Below are 10300 nucleotides of genomic sequence, written 5' to 3'. Positions count from 1 at the left end.
TTTTAAAGGGCACGTTTCCTGAGGAGGCCAAGTTATAGATCCAAATATTACCACTGAGTGCCAGAGATGGAATTTTCTAGAAGAATAGTTCCAATAGATTGTGTGGCATCCTAATTCACAGTCTTCTCTCATTCAGGACTATTGCTACAGAAATACCTGCTAGAGTCAGCAAAAACCAGAGAATCTGTTTTCCTAAGAAAATTAGTTAGAATGTTCTTACTCTTTGGTCCCCCCACCACTCTTGAAGTTTGAATACTTTCGGTTACAAAAGTATTCATTTTATTTTTGCCAAAAATTGACAAATATCATCAATACCACATGGTCCAAAAAAGTTCATACCTTCTAACTCTACACTGCACTGTGACAGGTGAGTGGACTAGGTTGTACCTTCCTCTCGTTGCATTCTACTGTGCGTGACATGCTATCATCATGAAAATCAGAGCTGGTTGTCCCCACTCTCCTTAGCAGCAGATAATACACATCACTGCTTAAGGAGAACTCTTCCTGCGGATGGTGAATCCCAACCATTTGCTATTTATTTTTACTGGTTTCAAACACAGAGGGATGTTTTCTTGACCTTGACCTTCACGGCATTAAGAACCCTAAAACAACCAGACTGACCAGAGGGCAGTTACCACGTTTAGAGACTTGTCGTAGAGCTTCTGATATGAATATATCATTAAAGCTTAGAAATTGGATCACACTAGGATGCACACTGCACTTTGTTGCAGTGAATCCGTCTTCAAGCTGCCAGCATAAAATAGTCTTTTTCTAAAATACCAAACGAGGGTTGTTCTGATTAATAATCACTTTACAAGTTCGGCACTCACAGCATGGGTACTGAAACAGACTTGAAGACAGCTTTCATTGTATTAATCTAACATGGTTGATAGCATCCATATTTTAAAAATCCTTTAGACTAATATTTTTATCATTAAGCAGTAAAATTTAACTGTTGTATGCTTTATTTCCAAGTTTTACCACCTGGGAAATATTACTACCTCAGGAATCAATTACCATTAAGGAAATTGATTACAGTCTGGTATCCTAACATTTACAGTGTTTTTTTTTTCCCTCTTTCCTTTCCTCCTAGAAATTTTTGGCTCAAGCATTTCAGTTTATGTTTCCATTAGTTATTACTACAAGTTGAAGATAACAGTACAAGTTTGCTTAAGCCAGTGAGATGGTTGAAAGAAGAGTGAGTTCTAGTGAAGTGTTGGTGGACAATATATGAATATATAATACAAAGATAAAAGGTGAGATTCTTGGGGTGTCTGGGTGGCTCATTTGGTTGAGCATCCAACTCTTGATTTTTGCTCAGGTCATGATCTCCCAGTTGTGAGATCGAGCCTGACCTTGGGCTCTGCATTGTCAGCACAGAGCCTGCTTAGGATTCTTTCTCTCCCTCCCTCTCTCTCTCTCTCTCTCTCTCTCTCTCCCTCACTCTCTCAAAGTAACTAAATAAATAAACTTTTAAAGAAAAGGTGAGATTCTTAATCATTGTGTCTTAAATAATATATCAGCTGCCTGTAAGATATATAAGTACTTTTTTAGCCTCCTATATTTATGATTTTTGGAAGAGAATGCTGTTTTTTTTAATAACATTTTTTAAATAATAGTTTTAGATTTACAAGAAGCTTGCAAAGATAGTACAGAGTTCCTATATACTTCACACCCAGTTTTCCCATACTTAATACATTACATTAGTGGTAGACATTGGCCATAAGTTACAAATACTGATGCATTGCTACTCACGAAAATCTATGCTTTATTCAGATTTACCTAGTATTTGTGTCTTCTTCTGTTATGTAGCATCATCCAGGGTACCACAATACATTTACTCATCATGATCATGTTTCCTCATGATTTCCTTCACTGTGTCAGTTTCTAGGACTTACCTTGTTTTTTTTTAAATTTAACTTACATTAATTTTTATTTTTTTCAACTTATATTTGATACACAATGTTACGTTAGTTTCGGGTGCACAACATAGTGATTCAACTTCTCTACACATTATGCCCTGCTCCCCACAGTTACTGTCTGTCATTATACCATGCTAGGCTTTTTCTTATTTTTGATAACCTTGGTAGTTTTGAAAAACACTGGTAGGATATTTTATAGAAAGTCCTGCCAATGAGATTTGTCTGTTGTTGTTCTCATGATCAGGCTGCTGCGTTTTAGGGGGATAAGACCGCAAAGAGAAAGTGCCATGCCCATCATGTCATATCAAAGGTGTGTACTATCAACTTGACTTATCCTTGTTGAGTAAACCTTGATCTCCTGACTGAGGTACAGTTTGTCAGATCTCTCTGCAGTAAAGTTACTCTTGTGTCCCTTTCTATACTGTACTCTTTAGGGAAAAGTCACTATGTGCAGTCTACACTTAAGGATTAGGGAGTGAGTGCGGGAGTCTCCTGCAGGGTGTGTATCTACATAAATTATTTAAAATTCTCCTCCATTGGAGGTTTATTTTCTCCCCTTTATTTATTTTTCCCATATAAGTAATTGGCCTAGACTCATGGCTATTTATTTTTACATTGGCTATAATCCAACACTAATTTGTTCATTTCCTTGCTAAAATTGTTCCAGCTTTCCATTACCTCCTACATCCCTTTGACATACCCCCATTCAAGTACTTTTAAGCACCTCACTTTTTGGCCCTGCAACATAATCCAGGCTCCTCTGGTAGATTCTCTGACTTAGCCCTCGAATCAGCCATTTCTCAAAATTCTTAGGTTCCTTTTGTTGAGAATGGCAATAGAGACAAAGACATGGGCACCAGGTAAACTCATTGCTACTGGGATAGAGTTGTTTCAAGGCCCTTTTAGCTGAAAAGAGCAAGAAAATATATGCATTTATACTATTTCATGTACTTTGCAAATCTATATCTGCATATGTATGTATTTATATTAAACTAAACATATTTATGCTGGAATCTCCACTCTAACTCATTAATACATGGTTCATTCTAGCTTTCTTTCCTTGCTTAGCTGTTGCTTCCACACCAGCATGAGAAAATTAACTCCCACCGTTCAACTTCCATTTAATTAATTGTTCACTTCTAGAATATACGTATAGTGGTTTCAAAAATGTTAACTGATACCCCCATGGGAAACAACTTTACCAAATCAAGTACAGTGCTTATATGTATTTTCTTTAGTCTTTGTGTTATAGTCTCTATTCATTTCCAAAATTACTTAGTATCTTTCCCTCTAATCTCTTGAGAGAAGTTATTTGATGCATTTGTAACATAGTCCCATATTTTTGTCACAGTGACTCCCATCCTGGAATCTCCCAATCTGCCAAGCGGTATTTTAAATATGCACATATTAAGGTTCATTTTTTTTTTTCTGTAAAGTTCTGTGGGTTTTGACAAATGCCTAGTTTCATGCGCCTGGTGGTATGTTATCACACAGAATAGTTTCACTACCTGAGAAAATCCCCTATTTCACCCGTTCAACTCTTTCTCCTTCCCAAAGCCCTGGCAACAACTGACATGTTTATGGTTTCTATAATTTTATCTTCCTCAGAATGTCACATAAATAGAATTGTACAGTACATGGTATGTATTACATACTATATTATATACAGTATATATTGTTCATCCTTTCTTTCTGATTTATTGAGATTAGCAATATGCTTTTATGATTCAACCATGTTTGCGTATGGCTTGGTATCTCATTTCTTTTTCTTGCTAAAATGTGTTCTATCACGTGGATGTATCCAAGTTGGTTTATCCATTCACTTACTGAAAACTGTTTTGAATAAAATTGCTATAAACATTTGTGTGTAGTATTTTGTATGAGTGTAAATTAGGTAGATACCTAGGATCATAACTATGCTTCATCATGTAAGAAAGTGTCACACTGTCTTCCAAAGTGGCTGTGGCACTTGGCATTTTACCAGAAATGAGAGTTCTTGCTGTTCTATATCTTTGCCAGCAATTATTGTCAAGTTTGGGATTTAAGCCATCCCAATAGGTATATTATGGTGTATCGTTGTTCTTTTAATGTGAATTTCCCTAACGACAAATAATATTGAGCATTTTTCACATGCTTGGCATCTGTATATCGCCTTGAGAGAAGTGTCTGTTCAGATATTTTGCCCATTTCTTAAAATGGATTGTGTGTTTTCTTATTGTTGGGTTTAAGAGGTCTTTATATATTTCAGTTATTGTTCCAAGAACATATTTTGCTAATATTTTCTCCTGTGTTGTGACTTACCTTATTCTCATAACAGCATCTTGCATGGATGTGAATTTTTAAATCTAATAAAGTCTAAATTACCTGTTCCTTATTTAATGAATGGTGATTTTTTAGTTGTATCTAACAACTCATTACCATGGTCATCTAGATTATGTCCTATTTTGTTTTCTAAAAAGTTATTTGTACATTTACATCTGTGTTCTGTTTTCAGTAATTTTTGTATAATGTGCAAAAGCTGTGTCTGACTTCTTTTCTCCTCCTCCTTCTCCTCTCCCCATTCTCCTCCTTCTCCTCTTCCCCCTCTTCCTCCTCCTCCTCTTTCTTCTTCTTCTTCTTCTTCTTCTTCTTCTTCTTCTTCTTCTTCTTCTTCCTCTTCTCCTCCTCCTCCTCCTCCTTTTCCTCCTCCTTCTCCTTCTTTTATGGCATGTGAACCATCAGTAGTTCTATCACCATTTGAAAATAACTATTCTTTCTCCAGTGAATTGCCTTTGCTGCCTTTGTCAAAAATCATTTGAATATAATTGTTTGGGTCTATTTGTTGGGTTTCATTGATTTAAGTGTGTATTGTTTCAATACTATTCCTCTGTCTTGATTACTGTAGTTTTATAGTATGTCTTGAATTTGAGCACTGTAAGTTCTCTAACTTTGTTCTTTCTTTTCTCCAACATTGTGTTTGTTATTTCAGGTTCTTTACCTTTCCATATACATTTCAGAATCAGTTTGTTTATATCCACAAAATAACTTGCAAGGGTTTTGTTTGAGACTCCACTTATTTTATGGATCACGGTGGGAAGAATTAACATTTTAACAATATTGAGTCTACTGATCCATGAACATGGAATATTTCTCCATTTATAGAGATTATCTATGATTGCTTTCATCAGTGTTTTGTAGTTTTATGCAAACATATTATATGCAAATTTTGATATATTTATACCTAATTATTTCATATATGGTATTACTCTAAATGGTATTTGTTTTTCAATTCAAATTTCATTTGTTCAATACCTGTATACAGGTAAGCAATGCACTTTTATATAATGTCCTTTATCTTAATCACTTATTAATTCAAGGAATATTTATGTATATTCTTTAGAGTTTTTTACATATCCATTTTTTCCCTTGCTGAATAAAAGCAATTTTATTTCTTCCTTTCAAACTGTTTATTTTCTTTTCAATTCAGTACAGACTTTTAATCCAGGGCTTCCAGTATTATACTGAATAGTGTAATAACTCAACTTGATAAAACACCTCCAAAAATACCCACAGATTATAGCATACTTAATTTCTAATTACTGAATGCTCTCCCCATAAAATCAGGAACAGGGGAAGTATATCTGCTCTCACCAGTGCCACCACTATTATACCAGAAGTTCTAGCCAGCAAACTAAAAGACCAAAATGACAACAACACAGCAAGCAAAACAGGCAAGTTGGAAATAAATAAATAAATAAATAAATAAATAAATAAATAAATAAATAAGGTTCTCTCTCGGGATGCCTCAGTGGCTCAGTCAATTAGGTGTCGGACTTCAGTTCAGGTCATGATCTCACAGTTCATGGGTTTGAGCCCCATATCGGGCTCTGTGCTGACAGCTCGGAGCCTGGAACTTGCTTCAGATTCTGGGTCTCTCTCTCTCTCTGCCCCTCACCTGCTCGCACTCTGTCTCTCTCTCTCAAAAATAAATAAACATTAAAAATTAAAAAAAAAATAAAGTTCTCTCTCTCTATGCAAATAATTTGATAGTCTATGTAGAAAACCCAAAGGGATCTATAAAAAATTTCCAGGACTAAGTCCAGAAACAGAAACTTCACAAGAAACAATGTAAACAGAAAAATTAACTACATTTCTATATTATAGCAACAAGTATATAGAAACACAAATTAAAAACCCAATACACTTTACAATAGCTCTAAAACTGAAACACTTAGGTGTAAACCTAACAAAAACATGTAGAAAATTTTTCTGCTACAAACAAAAAAATACTGATGGAAAAAATCAAATAAAATCCAAATAAATGAGAGACATTTCATTTCCTTGGTTTAGAAGACTGATCAGAGCCAATTCTCCCCAAATTGATATGCATGTTTGATGCAATCCTATCAAATCTCCACAGAGTTTTTGGAAATATAAATGAGATTATTCTAAAACTGTATGGAAAGGCAAAGTAACTACAAGAGCTAAAATAACTCTGTTAAAAGAGGAATAAAGTGGGAGGAAATATTCTATTTGAATTCAAGACATAATATATAGCTATAATTATCATGACTATGTGGTATTTGTGGAGGGAAGGACATATAGATCAATAGAACAGAAGGACGAATCCAGGAATAGATTCATAAAATCATGCCCATTAAATTTTTCATGATGGAGCAAAGGCAGTTCATCAGAGGACGTATAGCCTTTCCAACAAGTGGTGCTGGAGAAACTGGGCTTCTGTAAACAAACAAACAAGGGGCACCTGGGTGGCTCAGTCAATCATCCAACTTGGGTTCAGGTCATCATCTTGCTGCTGCCAGGACAGAGCCTGCTTCGGACTCTCTTTCCCCCTCTCTCTCTACTCCTCCCCAGCTCATTCTCTCTCTCTCTCTCTCTCTCTCTCTCTCTCTCAAAATAAATAAATAAACTAATTTTACAAATGTTTATAAAAAGGAAAGAAGAAAATGGACCTCACACCTTAAAAAGCCCAACTTCACATTTCATAGAAAATTAACTTAGACTGTATAATAGATTTAAATGGAAAATATGAAACTATAAAACTTTAAGAAGATAACATAAAAGGACATTTTCAGGCCTCAGGGCATGATAAAATGTTCTTAGAACTGTCACCAAAAGCACAATCCATAAAAGAAAAAAAATATATATCAATTAATTAGATGTTATCATAACTGTGAATGACCCTGTTATGTCAATTAAAAGACAAGCTGGGAAGAAAGCCTTTGTCAACCACATAGCTGGCAAAGGGCTCAGGTCTAAAATATGTAAAGAACTCCCCAAATTCAACTGTTAGGTAGAAAACAATAGCAAAAGGAATCCAATTAGAAAATAGGTAATTAGCACAATAACAAATAATTGTATGAAAATATGTGTAACATCACTAATCACTAGGGAAAAGAAGTATTACTACACCCTTATTAAAAGAGAATGTATTCCGGTGACAACACACAATTTTTCACCAGACAAATGCTGATAACAATACAGAAAAACTGGATCTATATTCGTTCATTGCCGGTGAGAATGTAAAATGGCATAGTCACTCTAGAAGATATTTTGGTATTTTTTTTTAAATGAAAATACAATTACAATAAACCCAGCAATTGCACTCCTGGATATTTATCCAAAAAAAAAAAAAACAACAGCTTATGTCCACACAAATACCTGTACTCTCTTTTACAAAAATAACTTTTTTTGGTAATCGCCCAAACCTGAAACAGCCAAAATGTCCCTCAATAGGTGAATGGTTTAACTGTGGTGCATCCATATCATGGACTATTACTCAGCAATAAAAAAAAAATGAACTATTGATACAACAATTGGATGGATCTCATGGACATTATGTTGAATGAAAAAGACCAATCTCAAAGGTCACATGATCTCTGATTTTATATCCATAATAGTCTCAAAATTATTTTTAAAAATATGGAGGGGCGCCTGGGTGGCGCAGTCGGTTAAGCGTCAGACTTCAGCCCAGGTCACGATCTCGCGGTCCGTGCGTTCGAGCCCCGCGTCGGGCTCTGGGCTGACGGCTCGGAGCCTGGAGCCTGTTTCCGATTCTGTGTCTCCCTCTCTCTCTGCCCCTCCCCCGTTCATGCTCTGTCTCTCTCTGTCCCAAAAATAAATAAACGTTGAAAAAAAAATTAAAAAAAAAATAAAAATAAAAATATGGAGATGCCAAGCAGATTAGTGGTTGTCAGGGGTTAGGAATAAAGAGACATGGGGGGATGTGTGTAACTACTAAGGGGTAGCACAAGGAAGGTCTTTGTGATAACGGAATAACCTCATGTATTGATTACAATGATCGGATGAATACACGCATTTGATAAAGTGATTCAGAACTATGCACACCTATTATAGCAATGTCAATACCCTCGTTTTTCACCTTGTTCTACAATCAATTAAGATGCAGTGTTTGATAGGGACAGAATGGGCGCGAGAGCCTCTGTGATCTCCTTGTACTACCTCTGCCACTTTTGTACAGAATAATTTTTAAATGAGAAGTTTAAGAAGGTGTAAAATATTTTCACATGGCTTAAACTTTATCAAAGTATTTATTCACTAGTTCAACAAATATTATCAAATGCTTCATCTGCCAGTACTATTTTAAGTGATAAAAATTCACCAGAATAAAGCAGTTTCCGATTCTGTGGGGCTCCCTTTCTCGTTGGGTGGGGGGAGGGTACATAAAATAAGCAATTCAACCTGCCCGTGATGCGTCAGGTGGTGACGGCAGGGCAAGGGTTCGTGGATGATGAGGAATGGGAAGCAGTGTTTCTATCCAATGTGATAAGGGAAAGATTCTAATGGGGTGCCAGGACCTGAAATATACGAGGGCATTACTCAGGAGACGATCTGGAGAGAGAGTGTTCTAGGCAGAGAGGACAGCAAGACCCTGAGATTAGACAGGGATTGGCATGTTCAGCAAAGAGCAAGGAGTTTATATGACTGAACTATGAGCAGGACTAGGTTGGAAGGGACTGGAGTCAGAATAATGAGCAGCCAGATTGTGTATAACTGGTAAGAACTTTGGGTTTTATGCTAATTTAGAAACCCCTTGAAAATGTTCGAGAAACGTGAAGTAAAGATTAAGATTAAAGAAAATTAAGACAATTAAAGAGTATTACTATGATTTCATTTACTCTACTTTAAAAGCTTGGATGGATGGCATAACCCAAGGAAAAAAACCTGCCTCCCACAAATATACCTCATTTTTTTATGATGAAAATACAGAAATTTGATTTTTCAGAGTCTTCAAAACACCAGTATTATTAAAGTTGTTTATCTCTTGTCAAATGTCAAGATATATCTGTATTTAAGATATTTGGTAGAAAGTTTCTTCACAAAGATATTACAGTGCATAAATAGTTGTAATCTCTACAGATTCATCCATTCGCACAACATCTTCCATTTATATTGCATCTATCTCCCTTTCACTAAATCCTTTTATTTATTCCTTCATTATTTATTTTATTTTGCAGAAACTGATTTTTATCTGTAAATGCAGGTAAATAAGGTAAGATTTCAGTCTTCTGCTGCCTCACTATGTTGTATAGGTGACTGTTGTATAAACTGTCACAGCACAAGCACGTGGGAGGAGACTCTATAATAGAAATAGATGTGTGTTATGCTGGAAGGAAAAAAGATCATACCCCTCATGAGTTCAAAGGTGGCACCTGATGGATGTTGAAGGGTAAGTAGGTATCTGCCCAGTGGCCAAAGAAGAACATTCCAGAGGCACACCTAAATAACAGCCAGTAGCCAGGCAAGAAAGTGTGAAAGATGATCAGTGGTTATAGTATCGGATGCTTGATTTGCATGATGCATAGTTGTGCAAATAAGAGCTCAGAACTATAGCTCCATGTTACACTTCTTGTGGGTATTTTAATCTTAATATGTCTACATTCTTGGAACAAAAAGTCACTGAGTGTGGTTTGGGGTCAGGACACTGAAATCTCCAAATGAGGCTTCAGAGATGAACAGAAAACTGATCATTGCCTCATAAAAAGCATGCACTTCATTTCGTAAGAGATGAGGAATTGAGATAATTTTACTGGAAAATATCATGATCATATTTACTTCAGAAGTTCTGTTTTAGGAGCAGAATGGAAAACTGGTTGGAGGGTATGGACTCTAAGTCCGAGAAAACCACCTTGCAAGCCATTTCAATACTTTTGTCTGGAAATGTTCATTGGTGGACCCAAAAGATTATGAAAGAAGGAAAGGTGTACATGGGGAGTGGATAAAGAACGCAACTGGATAGAAATTGAGGGAAAAGGAGTTGAGGATATAGAACGGTTTAGCTGTAGCAGGAGAATGAAGGGACAGAAGTGTCTAGGCAGCTGCAAGATGGAAGACATGACATTATCTTTGATGAAGAG

This window comes from Puma concolor, chromosome C1 (assembly GCF_028749965.1).
Source record: "Puma concolor isolate L17-30 chromosome C1, mPumCon1.1.hap2, whole genome shotgun sequence".
NCBI lineage: Eukaryota > Metazoa > Chordata > Mammalia > Carnivora > Felidae > Puma > Puma concolor.
Note: the sequence above shows the minus strand (reverse complement) of the source record.